Consider the following 15,243-nt stretch of genomic DNA (forward strand, 5'->3'; position numbering starts at 1 on the left):
GGGGTTTTATCAGGTCTGTTGTACTTTTCCCAGCACTCTTGGAATGGGGTGCCCAGCCTGAGCTGAGCTGCAGAACAAATCCCATTTTGGGGCTGGCAGGGATCACTCCAGAGAGCGCAAAGAATCCTGGAGTTGGGTTTTATTTTTGAATAAAACAACCTGAAAACCTGGCAGTCAGTTCCTGTAATGAAGTCTGGATAGTGTCACACTGCAGCTTTTTAGAGGTTCCTCTGTGCTGATGCCAGGCTGGCTGTTCTGCTCCTCTCTGATGGATCCCTGGGGAATGGGTACCTGGATTCAGACCTTCTCCTTCCATCTGCCTTGGCCGTGCTGACCTTGAGCTGATTTGGGATGTCCTCCCTCTTCCCCTTGGTTTTCTCCCACTTCCCTGTGAAATCTAATGATCTCTGTCATGAGGAAACCCCATTTTTGGGGTTTTTTTTTGTTTTTCCTTTTTCTCCTGGTTCTTACCCAGTTTGAGCAGAGGAAATGCTGCTTTTATTAAGAGATTTCTAAAATTACCTCTCATGGTTTCACAGGCAAGTGAGGCTTAAATTGCCTCCGAATGTGCTGCTGCTGTGCCTTCCAGAGGCTTTAATTGCTGTTTCACTACATGGAATATCCTGGCCTGGAAGGACCATCAAGTCCAGCTCCTGGAATTTGGTTCCTGCTGTGGAGAGGGGCTGGGATGGCAGTGAGGGATGCTCTGGGTGTGCAGGAGGTGCCTGTGGACACCCCTGTGTGCTTTGGAACAGCAACAAACTGGAATATTTTGCTTGCTTTGACCAAGGGCCCAGTTCCCCCCCCCAAAAAAAAAAAAAAAAAATCCTGGCAGGGAATTTGTGGGGTTTGGGAGATTGGGTGGGAGCCCTTTCCTCACCTCCTCCCTCCCCTCCTCCCTCTTCACAGGGCTTCAACCACCATCAATAAATAACAGGTCTGTGTGCTCCAGGAGCTCCAAGACAGGAGTTTTTCTTTCTCCATCAGAGAGGAAAATGCTTCCAAGCCAACATATTTTGTGTAATTTTGGGCGAGGTGGTGGCTGGTTTGCAAATTCCATTTTCAGCTCACTTGATTCACTTATAAATATCCCAGAAGACTCCGAGGAAGAGATGGTTCCTGTGCTCCTGGGTTGTTTTAGCTGCTCCTGCTCGGGTTTGGCTTCCAGCTCCTGGGAGTGGTGGGGAGGGCTGGGAGCAGATCAGAGCTGGGCTGAGCTCTCTGGTGATGTGTTTGTGGCTGCAATCAGATGGATGGATGGCTTGTCCTGGAGGGATGGAGCTGGCAGGACTGTGAATGCTCAAAGGCTGGGTTTGTCTGCGTGGGCTGGGAGGAGGGTGCTGGTGGTAATTTTATCCCACCTACCAGTTTATTAAATCAACCTTTTTATTCTGCCTTGCTCCTGCAGGTTGAGAGTGCAGTGAATGTGGTGTGGGGTGTGGATTTTTGGGAGAGGGACTGGGGACAAGGGATGGAGGGACAGGACACAGGGAATGGCTCCCACTGCCAGAGGGCAGGGATGGATGGGATATTGGGCAGGAATTGTTCCCTGGCAGGGTGGGCAGCCCTGGCACAGGGTGCCCAGAGCAGCTGTGGCTGCCCCTGGATCCCTGGCAGTGCCCAAGGGGAGATTGGAGCAGCCTGGGACAGTGGAAGGTGTCCCTGCAATGGCAGGGGGTGGAACTGGATGGGATTTAGGGTCCCTTCCAACCCAAACCATGCTGTGATTTGTTTTGATCAAGGTTAGTTGTGTTCCTCTGGAATTCGAGTCCATTCCTGCAAATAAAGGAGCACTGGTTACCCAGGAGGAGGAGGAGATCAGTCCCACCTTTGCAGAGCTGGCAGGTGCTGTGCTGAGGGAGCAGACTGGGTGTCTGGGCAGGGGGTGTGGGTGCAGCACACCCCCCGTTGGTCCTGGGCACTGCCCTGGGCTGGGACAGGAGCCCCAGCAGCAGGACAGGGACCATCTGAGGGTTTGCAGTGTTGGGGTGGAAAGACCTTATGCCCACCTCATCCCATGCCATGGGCAGGGACACCTTCCACTGTCCCAGGCTGCTCCAAGCCCTGTCCAGCCTGGCCTTGGGCACTGCCAGGGATCCAGGGACAGCCACAGCTGCTCTGGGCACCCTGTGCCAGGGCCTGTCCACACTCCCAGGGAAGAATATCTCTAATATCCAATGTAAATCTCCCAGTTCAAACCCATTCCCCCTTGTCCTGCCACTGCCTGTGTAAAAGTTGTTCTCCCTCTCTTTTATAGACCCCCTTTAAATACTGAGAGAAGAGAGGTGGATGCACAAGAAGCTTCCTCTCAGGAGCAGGGTATCTGCTAAAGCTGTGATTGATTAAAATTGGATTAGGGTCATCATAATTAACAGATTGGAATATGATAGGGCACCACAACACAGGGCTCATTTTGAGCTGCTCTTGCTCCCAGAGCATCCCCAAGCTGCCGATAGCATTGTGTAACTCAGCCCAGACAATAATTGATAATCATTACAATTGCCCCCAGAATTCCTCTCCACTTTATTCGTGTTTGACTTTCATTTGCTGCTCATTGTTGGAGGAATGATCTGCTTGGAACCCAGGGGCTTTTTTTTTTTTTTAATTCCTGGGTTTGGAATTTTGCAAAACAAATTATTTCCCTTTTCCCTCAGCCTGCCTGGGCAGGGAGAGCTGCTGCTGGGCCACCCTCAGCATCCCCTGTGCCATGGCACCACCATTGTTCAGCTCTAGGAACCTGCTGGCAGTGAACCATGGCTTGCTTCTCCCTGTTCCTCATGCCTGCCTCCATCTTTCCATAATTCCTGTGTGGGTTCCTGGCCTGGCACCCCTGGAGCAGTGTGAGCCCTTCCCTCTGTGGTTGTGTAAATTCAGGCACCCGTGGAAAATGGAGCTACAAAGCTGCCAGACTGGTTCTGCTGGGCTGGGAACCAGGGAGGCTTTGAGGAGCTCTGGGATCACTGGGTCCAACTGCTCCATCATTGCCAGGGCCACCACTGAAATGTGCCCCCAGGTGCCACATCCACGTGTTTTGGGATTTGGGAACTCTTCCAAGGTTGGGGACTCCACCACTGCCCTGGGCAGCTGTGCCAGTGCCTGAAAGCCTTTCCCACAAAGCCTTTATTTGGTTTTTTTGGGTTTTTTTTTGTTTTTTGGTGTTTTTTTTGGGTTTTTTTGGGTTTTTTTGTTTGGTTTTTTTTGTTTGTTTGTTTGTTTGGTTTTTTCTGTTATGTTTTTGTTTTTGTTTTTTTTTTTTCCCTCTGGATGATCAGTTTGAGTTTCATTTCAGTGTGATTTGTTTTGCTTTCTTTAACATTTCCATCCCTCGATACCTGTCCTGCCACCACATCAGCTCATCCTCAGCTGAGCTCTCCATATTCATCTTTTAACATTCCCTCTGGGGATGGTTTCTGAGGGATTTTATCAGGTTTGTTGTACTTTTCCCAGCACTCTTGGGATGGGGTGCCCAGCCTGAGCTGAGAGCTGCAGAACAAATCCCATTTTGGGGCTTCCCTGGCACTGCCTGAGGCTGTTCCCTCTCCTCCTGTCCCTGTCCCTGGAGCAGAGCCCAACCTCCCCTGGCTGTCCCCTCCTGTCAGGAGCTGTGCAGAGCCACAAGGTCCCCCTGAACCTCCTTTTCTCCAGGCTGAGCCCCTTCCCAGCTCCCTCAGCCCCTCCAGGTGTGTTTGTCCCAGGGCCCAGGGCTGGCCTGGGGCTGGAGCTGCCCCGGCAGGGCTGATCCCAGCCTTGTCCCCAGTGTGGTCAGTGACACACGGGGTGACTCTGGCCTCGGGGATTTGTGCCATTTGTACCTGCAGTGGCTCTCCCACATGCCAGAAGCATTCCCAGCTCCTCTCAGAGTGCTGTCCATGCTCTGAGCTGCTCTCCTGTTGGGGTTTTTGGGACATCTGCAGTGCAGCTGTAGGCTGAGCCAGCCCAGGCTGCAGACATTGTGCCTCCCTCACTGTCCCACATCAGGCACAGCCCCTAAAGCTCCTCTCAGCTTTCCTTTTCCACTTTCAGCTCTTTGCACCTTTCAGTCACCTTCCCACACGTGGCATGGTGCTGGGGCTGATGCTTTAGGCTCCCCTCAGAGGCAGGACTGCAGCCACAGCGGGACAAACGTCAGGGATTTCCTCAGGCTGCTCTCAGAATCACTGGTTGTTCATATCTTCGTGTGTCTGTGCTTTGGATCTTCCAATATTTGGGTGGGAAGGGACCTTAAAGCTCATCCAGTGCCACCCCTGCCATGTCCAGGGACACCTTCAGTTATCCCAGGTTGCTCCAAGCCCCATCCAGCCTGGCCTTGGGCACTGCCAGGGATCCAGGGGCAGCCACAGCTGCTCTGGGCACCCTGTGCCAGGGCCTGCCCACCCTCACAGGGAACAATTCCTGCCCAATATCCCATCCAGCCCTGCCCTCTGGCAGTGGGAGCCATTCCCTGTGTCCTGTCCCTCCATCCCTTGTCCCCAGTGCCCCTCCAGCTCTCCTGGAGCCCCTTTAGGTCCTGGAAGGGGCTCTGAGCTGTCCCTGGAGCTTCTCCTCTCCAGGGGAGCACCCCCAGCTCTCCCAGCCTGGCTCCAGAGGGGCTCCAGCCCTTGGGGCATCTCCGTGGCCTCTGGAATGACTCCAGCTCCATGTCCTGATGTTGGAGGCCTTTGATGTGCTGGTAGCAGCAGACCACCTCCAGGCTCAAAGAGAGCTCTGTATTCACAGAGGAGTCACAGTTCATATCAGGGGTGCCTGGCAGGAACCTTGTTTTGGGATCCCAAAACTTCCAAGCCCGAGGAACAGCCCTGAAGATGCCATGGAGCAATGGCAGTGCTGGCCTGGGCCTTCTGCATGGCTCAGAGCTCTGCACAAATGGTCTCTTCTCCCCAGATTTTGGGTTCTGGTGAAGCTTCCCCTTCCCTGTGGAGCTTTTGCTGGAATTGCTGTGGGCCAGAGTAAGTTATTAATGGTCCTGTGGGTTGTGTGGGAGGGAGGAGGAGGGGACATGACCAAGGAGAGCCGTGGGGACAATTCTAGTGCCGAGCTGGAGGGATTGGTGGTGGCTCTGAGGGCAGCTGGAAGAGCCCAGATAAATCCTTGTGAGGGCTGCTGGATCCCTCCCTGGCACACAGCTCTCCTGCTTGTGGGGCTGGGCTTTTCCTGCAGGGCAGAGAGGGTGTCAGAGCCCCAGTGGGGCAGGGATGGGGCCCCAGCACTGCTGGCACGAGGGTTCCTGGTGGCTGTGGGCTTGGTCCAGGCACTTCATTCCTGATTTTGGTCAGGGTTGTTCCCCTCTCTAGGGAGAAAACTGCTCTTCAAGCAGGGAATTGTGGAGGCTGCTGGGAGGCTTCTCCCATCCAGCTCCTTCCAGTGCCACAGCAAATCCCCTTTTCCCAGTGACTGAAGTGCCTTTGCTCCCTGTTCTCATGTTCTGTGATCCTGTTGAAGCTGAAGGGACAGTGGTTTTTGCTGGGAATTTGTGTGCTGGATGAAATTTCTGTGTCCTGGTGTGTCCCAGCTCCACGTGGCATGGGCTGGTGGCAGCTGTGGGGATGTCCTGTGGGGCTGTCAGTGTCCCAGGGGGGGTTACAGCTTTGTTCCCAGGCTGGATGTCCCTGTGGTGAGCAGCCTCAGAGCACCCCCATTTATTTCTTTTTAATAACCCATTGCACTTTTCCAGAAGAGAGAGCTCCTGCTCCCCCTGTGCAGTGTCCCGTGGTGAGATGCCAGTGGTGTGACGTTGTGTTTGAGTCACTGCTGCTGCTGGAGGGGCTTTTCAGCCTGTTCCTCTTCCTCCTGCCCCCTGAGGAGGAGGAGGAGGAGGAGGAAGAAGGGCAGAGGGAGAGGAGCTGCTGTGGGAGCTGCGTCATCTGGCAAGGCCCAGCTGTGGAAAATCCATTTGCCAGAGTCCAGTGGGAAGCTGGGCTCCAGCAGAACGTGCTGAAGTCCAAGGAGCTCTAAAAACTCCAAACCAGGAGTTTTTAGAGAGAAGAAGCTGCTGGGGGCAAAGGGTGAGGCTGCTGTGGGCAATCCCACATCCCAAACCAACACAGCATAAAATCCCCAAGCAAATACAGAAACCAGGGGCTGCCTGAGGGGCTCTGCCTGCAGGAGGTGTGTCTGGACTGAAAGTCTCCTGATGGGGAAATAACATCCAGTCCCAGCTTGGCTCTGGAAGCTGCTGGGGCCACTGAGGCTGCCTTTGGCTGGGCAGGGATGAAGAGGCAGCTGTTGCCTCCCTTTTGCCTGGCCACATTCCTTGTTTTTTCCAGGGGAGTGGCTGTTCTTCACCCTGCTCACTGGGGGTGTGTGTGTGAGAGAGGAGTTTACAGCTGGGGGAAAAACAAAATTTGGATATCCTTGTGGAATTTATTCCCTGTGCTTGCTAAATGGATGCAGCAACCAGCTAATTCTCTCCTGGCTGCTTGGAACTCTGGGACTACTGTCCTGGCAGGGAGGATGCCAAGAGCAGAGGAAGATTTGTGGGACCTTCCCTGAAGGGTCCATGGGGAATTTTGGAAGCTTTGGTGAGGGTGCTGTGCCAGAACCCCGGCCTGGTTCAGGGGTTCTGTGTGGGGTAAAGTCTCTCCTCCAACCCGTGCTTCCAAAGAAAACTCTGCAGCCTCTTGTTCGGTCTCAAGGCAGTTTATTTTAAGCCATCTAAAAGATTTTCTTCTCTGGCTGCTGTGGTTTGCTCACAGCTCAGGCAGAGGCACACACACACCCTGACATCCTCTCTGTGTCTTCTTCTCCCTCTCTGCCCAGGGCTGTGCTGTCTTTTATATGGTACATTACGTGTTACATGGTTACAGTTTTTCCCCAATGCCTATTACCTATATTAAATGGTGCTTTTCTACTCTAAACCAATCCATGAGTGCCAACATCACCAAGAACATGGAGGTAAGGAAGAAGGAAGAGGAGGAACAGGACTGGCCTACATTCCTCCATCTTAAAACCTCTGACCCCCGTGTACAAAGTAAAAACCCCCTGTACAGGTGCTAAAACCCCCTTGTACAATACTAAACATTTTCCCCTCTACTTTGTAACTACCTCTACTATAATATCTAAACTTTTGTGACTTCTTCTTCCACCTTCAAAGTTGGTAACTCATTCCATGGCTCAAACCCAAAATCACAGCTGTTTCCAGCTGCCTGCCAGGGTGTCAAATGCTTCTGACCAGGGCCTGGAACCTCCAAAACTGTCTGAGGGACATTTTGAGTTCCAACAGTGCTGGAGGTGTGGGTGTGGGATAGGAGCATTCTGCAGACCTTGGTTTGGAGCAGGGAATTCTCCTGTGCTCTGAGCTGCCCCCCAGGCTGTGTGAGCATCCATCCCACAGTGGCACCGTGGGTGAGGGGGGCTGCTGGTGGCAGCCCAGGGCACAGAGGTGGGTGCCAGCCTGGCACACACCTGCAGAGCCATGGAGCAGGTTCCAGGCCTCTGGCTGCTCCCTGCTTGGGGGAGCTGCTGTGGCGTTCTTTGCTTGGGGTGGTGGTGCCTTCATGCCCAGTGCTTCCAGTCCCTGAGGTCCTGGGCTTCCCAAACTATGCACAGCATCCCATTCTTCTGCCTTGCTCCAGGAATCTACCTCTGAGCCTTTGATCCCTTCTGGGCTCTTTTCCCCCCCTCTGGCAGGTCTGCTGTGTGTCCCTCACACAAACAGCCCTTTCTGGAGCTGCCTGAAGGAGTGCCAAAAGGAGGGGGATAACCTGAAGCAGCTCTAAGAAAGAAACGAGTCTTTATGCTTTGCTGGTCTCTGGTTCAGGCGTGTTTGTGGCACAATGAGCTCAGTTTTGCCAGGGTGGCAGGCACAGCAGGGCTGGGCCAGGCAGGTTCCTTCTCTCCTGCTCAGCTGCTCGTGTTTGCAGCTTCTCCCCTGCTGCCCCAGAGGCTCCTGTGCCCCCCAGAATCCTATCCTGGCATTCCCAAGATCTCTGCCCCCAGCACAGGAAGGACCTGGAGCTGCTGGAGAGAGTCCAGGGGAGCCCAGGGAGATCCCCAAGGGCTGGAGCCCCTCTGCTCTGGGTCAGGCTGGGAGAGCTGGGGGTGCTCAGCTCAGGGATGCCTCAGAGCCCCTGCCAGGGCCTAAAGGGGCTCCAGGAGAGCTGCAGAGGGACTGGGGACAAGGGATGGAGGGACAGGACACAGGGAATGGCTCCCACTGCCAGAGGGCAGGGATGGATGGGATATTGGGAAGGAATTGTTCCCTGTGAGGGTGGGCAGGCCCTGGCACAGGGTGCCCAGAGCAGCTGTGGCTGTCCCTGGATCCCTGGCAGTGCCCAAGGCCAGGCTGAACAGGGTTTGGAGCAGCCTGGGATGGTGGAAAGTGCCCCTGCTCATGGCAGGGTGGCACTGGGTGGGTTTTAAGGTCCCTTCCCACCCAAATAAGTCAATGAGTCTATGCCTGTAATCCATGTATGAGTTACAGCCTGTACTTTGGGGAGGGTGAGTGTGCCAGGCCAGTGGGAGGATTCATTCTGGGATGTGCCATGGCTGTTTTGTGCTGCTTTCCAACCTGGAGGGGAGCACGGGGAAGCAAACATCAGAAATCCAAATTCACACACTCAAATCCTGGTTTTCTGAGCCTGGGCAGCCTCTGGAACCAAACACCCCCTCAAACAAACACCTGGGTTTGCTGCAGACCACTTTTTGCACAGAGCCACACCAGGTAAAACATTCAGCATCATAAAATGCCTCATCCTTGGTATGAGACCTACTGGTGTGTTTGATTGTGTTGGGTTTTTGTGTTCAGGTCAGCTCCAAGCCCCGGGGAGGCTCCTGTCCCTGTTCTGCACCACCCCGGGGTGGCTCTGTGGTGGCCCTGGGCTCCACCCAGGTGTGTGTTTTACCTCAGCAGTAGCCAGCCTCTAAACTTTTTATTCTTTCTTGATTTAACCCGGCCTCCTGCCCCTGAGCCGCGTTTGGAAGTGTGTGAACAGGTTTCCCTTGTCATCAGAGGAACAAAAGCTAGAAACAAAGGCTTGGAGGGTGGAGGAAGAACCCTCTTCAGGTTCATTAAACAAATAAATGTTTAGAGGAGAGCATCGTGGCTGCTGAAGCCTTTGAGCACTTAGGGAGAGACAGGAAATCTGGAACACTTGAGACAAACAATTAAATTTGGATTAAAACCATTTCAGCGTAACTTATATTCCTGTTAATGTTTCCAAACCATCCTTGAAGTTGTTTGTTTAAATACATTTTTATGCTTCAGTGGCAACAATTGAGGGATAATTTGGAAATGTCACTCTTGGCGTTTGAGAACACACTCAAATACCTCAAAGTGAGGCTCCTGAAGCCCTGCTGAGCATAGAGGTGTTCCTGCCTCCAGATACCCGTGGAGCTGGTGGGGTTAGTCCAGAAAGGTCCTGTACAGACCAGGGCAATTTCTACCAGCAGGGAAAATACCCCAAAATTCCAGATGTGAGCGCTGCAGTGGTGGAGATCCACAGTTCAGCTCCAGGCTCTGCACTGGGGCCTGGCTGGAAGTGTTTGTCCTGGTTTCTCATGGGTGGGGGCAGGAAGGATGTGGGTCCTCAGGCTTTTTTGGCTGCCAGCTCTTTAAAACATATTCTGGCTTTTTTTTCCTGCTTCCCGGTGAATTTGGAGTGTTTGAAGGAAAGTCTTGTCCTCTGCTTGTGATGTGTGGTGGGGATCTGGTCCTCAGCATCAGCTCTGGGCTGTTCTCAGCTCAAGGCTGCCTTGGAGATCCCTTCCTCCCCCTTCCAAAAGGGGAAACAGGAGTTTGGGGGGGGGTATGGAATTCTCTCCTGCCCATTCTGTATTTGCATCTCTCCACTCTGGCATTTCCTGCAGAAGGAGCCTGGGAGAGGCTTTGGGGTTTGGGGTGAGAGTTTGGGGGAGAAGCTGCCCCAAGGAGGTGATGAACAGCAAGAGCTGTGGCAGGCTGAGAAGCTTTTCTCGTGGATTCCTGAGAAAAAGGAGGATTTGTTAGGCAAGTGGGTGTATTAAATGGCAAGGATCTGGTCTTCCTGGGAAGAAGATCTGTCTTCCCCTTGGGAACTTGCTTACTTTGTTCCTTTTATCTCTTGGTTTGTGGGTGCTCTCTGTCCCATTCCTCTGCTTTTAATACTTGCAAGCCTATCCTTACCATAATTATTTCCCTCCTAAATACAGGAGGTTTATTTCCCTTCTACTTTAAATAGGTTGATTATTTCTCTGTGGCAGGAAAAGATGAGAACAAACCAGGCTGAGGCTTCCTTTGTCTCCTTCTGAGGAAGGTGTCTGGATCCTGCAGTGCTGGAGCCTGGGGAGGAAGGGATGGGAGGGATGAGCTGATCTCTGGGCAAGCTTAGGGAGGGATGTTGCAGAAAACATCTTCACCGGGGTTGTTTGTGGTGGACCTTTAAAATATAAAAGCAAAAATAGAAATAAAGCCCTGAGCAGGCTCAGTCTGCCTGCTGAGCTCTCCTGGAGCTTTGGAAAAGGCTGGGAGAGCAAAATCCTGGCAGCAGCCCTGGGTCAGCGCTGCCACTTGTGAAATAAATAATGCAGTTCTTGCACTGCTTACTCACAATTGGCCAGGGCTGCTCCCTGTAATGAGATCCTCCCTTCGGGGGTGTTTTAAAGGTTACTTAATTAGGTGTAATTGCAGCAGAATAGAAACCTGCTTTGAGGTTCTGAGTGCTTTGTGGAGTGCCAGCTCCTTCAGCAAGCTGGGGAGTCAGATCCTATAAACAGGGCTGGAGCCAGGGCTGTCTGCCTCCCCCCGGGCCTGGCTGTTTATGGTGATGAAGCCACAGAAGTGAAGTGCTGGGAGGGTGTTCCTGGCTTTGGGAATGGTGCAGCTGTGCTTCCCATCCCTGCAGCAGCGCGGGGAAGCAGTGTGTGCTCACCCTGTCAGGCTGCTGATGCTCCCTCAGCCCCCAGCACGGGGGGATGGATGTGCTCTGACCCCAGAGAAATGCTGCCTTAGCAGGGATCAGTGCATTTCAGCTGATCCCACTGCAGCCCGTGGGTTTAGTGGGATCCAAAGAGAGCTCTGTGGGGACAGCTGGGTCTTTGGCACGGCCCCTTTGGTTTGGCTGCAGGAGCCTCAACAGTTCCAGCACGCTTCCCAAAGGTGAAAAAAGGATACTCTGACTTCTGTCATCAGCATTTAAAAATATTACACATTTATCTGGGAAAGGATTGGTTTGGCTCAGAGAGGCCAGCTGGGTTTTTAGGGACAAATGAGTGCTTTGGCTCATCCCCTTGTGTTGAACACGGAGGGTGGAGGTGCTGCATCCACCTTTGTGTAACCATGAGAGGATTTATACAGCATCTTCTCACTCAGGTGAATTCCTGTGGGCCACTCCAGGCCACACACCTGGCTAAGCAGAGAGGAAAGCAGCTCCTGTGAGCCCTCCCTCCTTTTTAGTGCCAAAAATCCCTCAGTTTGGCACTTCTGCCAGTCTGGTGCTCGTCCTTCTCTCTGCTTGAGTTCAGGGATTGTCTCACAATGCTGTTCCCCCCAAAGATACAGGATGTTCAGAGCAGATCTTCTGGCAGTCAGAGGAGAGTAATTAAAGTTACATGAGAAGTATTTGGATTTTCATGTCCTGTCTCAGCCAAGCAGGACACCAGGACCTTTTCCTCTTTTCCTTTTCATTTCCCTCCACATTTGCTTGGGTATTTGGGGGTCTTTATCAGGAATCTGTCAGTATTCATTGTTCCTCTTTGTCTCCTTTAGATTTGTGCAGATTAAAGCAGCCCTGAGAGCTGATTTTATTCCAGGGCAGCACATGGAAGCACCATCCCTGTGAGACACCCCATGATTTGATGCTCTGAGCTCCACCAGCTCTTCTTGGGGGGTGCCTGGCTGCTGTGGCCACTAGAAATCTCCCACCTCCCCTTCATCCTCCAAAGAATGTCTTTTTGGGATCTGGTTGAGCCCTGAGCTCTGCCAGGATATGAGGGAAAGCTGCTGGCAGGCTCAGGGGTTGCAGGGGGTGTTGGCTGCCCAGCACAGCTCTGAATTCCCCCAGGGATCACACCTAAAACAAGCACAGTGGCTATTCTGTCCTGCTGGATCCATCTGCTGTGTGGAGGAGGCATGGAGCATCCATAAGGATAAAGAGGAGAGGCCCAGAGCTTCCTTTTCCTTTTCTAAACAGGGAATTCACAGCTGGGGAATCCTTCACCTCCGTGGGAAACTTCCAGTGCCAAGCCTTTGTGTGTGGATTGGAATGTGGAGTTGTCACTGTTGGGGTCATTTGCTGAGCTGAGTTCAGTGCATCAAAGCAAGGAAACTCTCTTTGTGCTGTGAGGGGCCCCATGGCATTGCAGGGTGGGCTCTGAGGGCTTCTGCAGCAAAATCCTTGGATTTGGGAGGTGAAGCAGCCTGGGGGGTGCAGATGATACTGATGATGGGGGAGTGGGGATGCTGCCAGGAGTCCTTGTTGTGTTGTTGAGGTGCCAGGTGACCTCCTCTCCTTGTCCCCATCTGCTCCATGTCATTTTCCAGGAGGAATCCCTTGGGCTGGGCCGTGTCCTGCCCCAGGGGTGACCAGAGCCCCCCTGGCACATGCCACCCCGAGCTGTGCTCCTGCTGTGTGTTTGTGCTCAGCTCCAGGCAGCCTGGCTGGCTTCAAGCAGTTTAAACCTCTCACTTTCCAGCAGGATTTAAGTCAGCTACTTAAACCTCCTCATCCTCTTTCCCTCTTTAATGCTCTGGGTTTCAGCTGCTCGGGCTCCAAGGAGGGTTTGTAACCAGCCACAGACACACACAGGAAGCAAAACCTTTATTTCAAGTGTTTCTTGCTGGCCAAAAGCAGGGCTGTGGCTTCTGTCTGGTGGGTTGAGCTCGGTGTTTTTGGTGGAGTGTTCCTGTTTGGTGTTGTGCCAGTAGGAGTGTGGTGGGAGCTTCAGCTGAAACCCTCAAATCTGTGAGCTCAGAACTGCTCACATTTACTGCATGGATCTAAAGCACCACAGTGCTGGTGGTGTTCACAGCTGCCCTGGTAAGGTCCTGGTAAGGTTTAGCCCAGTCATCAAAATGAAGAAATGAAGAAAACAATCCCAGGCTGCTCCAAGCCCCATCCAGCCTGGCCTTGGGCACTGCCAGGGATCCAGGGGCAGCCACAGCTGCTCTGGGCACCCTGTGCCAGGGGCTGCCCACCCTCACAGGGAACAATTCCTTCCCAATATCCCATCCATCCCTGCCCTCTGGCAGTGGGAGCCATTCCCTGTGTCCTGTCCCTCCATGCCTTGTCCCCAGTGCCTCTCCAGCTCTCCTGGAGCCCCTTTAGGCCCTGGAAGGGGCTCTGAGCTGTCCCTGGAGCTTCTCCTCTCCAGGGGAGCACCCCCAGCTCTCCCAGCCTGGCCCAGAGCAGAGGGGCTCCAGCTCCATTGCTGGTGATATTTGGTGAGGGGAGGAGTCCAGGGGCTGTGGGGACCAGGCAGGCACAGCAAATATTCTTGTTTTCTGTAGTGTTGGTTCTTTGGAGTGTCAGCAGGCACTCACCTCAGCCTGGTGGTGGAGTCTCAACTGGTAATGGTGATTTTAAGCCTGGCCAGCAAATACAGGCAGGTTTGGATCAGCACAGACTCATCCAGCTTCTTCACCGTGTGCCTTTTGTTGTTTGCATCCACAATGTCCAGGTTGGGAAGTTTTCAGAACCATCTCCCCCTGCCCACAGCCCCATTTAAATAGATTTTTATTTTTTCTCTTTTGCATCAAGCAGATACTTCCCTGTCTGTCCTGCCTGAGCTCTGGGTGGGTGAGGTGCCCTGCTGTGGCATTGGCACCAGGGTCAGAAGCCCTCCGTGATCCTGAGGAGCTGAAAACCACAGAAACTGCAATTTAGAATGTGTCATGCTAATCCCTTATAGTCTTATCAAGTCTGATTAAATGTCACTTGCCTTTCTGTTATCTCTGTGCACAGATAACAAATTAAGTGACGGTTTAATCCAGGCAGCTGCCAGATGCATTAACTGGAACCGACACATTCCTACGAGTTGTTTTTATTAGTCTAAAACACCTTTGTTTAACGTACAAGAAACCTGACTCACCCAAGATGATGAATGCCATGTGAGTTTAGGAGGTCTGTCTGCCAAAAAAAGTACTCTGGAAAACTGGAGAAGGTGTTTGTGTTGTCTTCTTCCATTCACAGAATCTCAGGTTAGCTTGGGAAGAGCTCTGAGATCATTGAGTCCATCCTGTGACTGATCCTGCCTTGCCACCAGCCCAGAGCCCTGAGTGCCACTTCCAGGCTTTCCTTGGACACCTGCAGGAATGGGGACTCCAAACCTCTCTGGGCAGCCCCTTCCAATGCCTGACCACCCTCTCTGGGAAGAAATTCCTCCTGATGTCCAGCTGGAGCTGGAGTCATCTGGCATGGCTGTGCCCTGGGGGATTTGGGTCTCCTCTCGTGGCAGTGCCACAGAGGCACAGCCTGAAATTCAGTGGCAGGACCCAGGGAAGGGCTGGAGCTGGGCTGTGGCAGGGTCAGGCTGGTTTTTGGGAAAGGTTCTTCCCTCAGAAGGTGCTGGGCACTGCCCAGGCTCCCCAGGGAATGGGCACAGCCCCGAGGCTGTCAGAGCTCCGTGAGGTTTTGGACAATGCTCTCAGGGATGCCCAGGGTGGGATTGTTGGGGGGTCTCTCCTGGAGGATCCCTGTGGGACCCTTCCCACTCAGGATATTCTGTGTTCCCAGGGTTTTATGGTCTCAGCCCTGTGGGTTCCTCCATGCCAGTGGAATTCTTGCTGCTCCTGTGGGAATGTGGGATGACCAAAGCACATGGACACATGAGTGAGCAGCTCTAAGTGTGCTGTAGATGTGATTTTCCTACAGAAACACATATATCTGGCTTTCAGAAAACCAAAAAGACCTCAAAGCAACCCCGCAGTGCTGCTGTAGGGTGAGCAGGGCAGCTCTGAGCTCCATGGGTGGGGGGCTGAGTGTCCTCTGAGACCTTTGTGAAAGGAGAGGTTTGGAGATTCACCAGCTCCTTCTGAAGAACAAACTGGAACCCCAGTGAGTCAAAAGGTTGTGCTCAGGAGAGATGCACAGATACAGCCCTGGAGACTCCCTCCTGTGCATGAGGAGGAGGAGGAGGAGGAGGAGGAGGAGGATGATGTGTGTGGCAGGTGAGGGCAGCACTGTGGGCAGCTCTAGAGTACAGGGTCACCTCTCTCACCTCACCAGCTTTCTGCTGGGGTTGTTCCTCAGCTGAAGGATGTGCTGCAAAAATAGACAAAAGTGCCTCAAAAGCTCTTCAAATGAAGGATAAATGTCTGGTTGTCTGAGCTTG

General features: G+C 53.1%; 1 protein-coding gene across 2 annotated transcripts in view; it reads left to right on the top strand.

The window, feature by feature from the left end:
- RAB11FIP3 (RAB11 family interacting protein 3) overlaps positions 1-15,243 on the top strand; it is an 81,397-nt gene that overhangs the window by 5,051 nt on the left and 61,103 nt on the right. The window lies entirely within an intron of this gene.

Source organism: Taeniopygia guttata, chromosome 14 (assembly GCF_048771995.1).
Source record: "Taeniopygia guttata chromosome 14, bTaeGut7.mat, whole genome shotgun sequence".
Lineage (NCBI taxonomy): Eukaryota > Metazoa > Chordata > Aves > Passeriformes > Estrildidae > Taeniopygia > Taeniopygia guttata.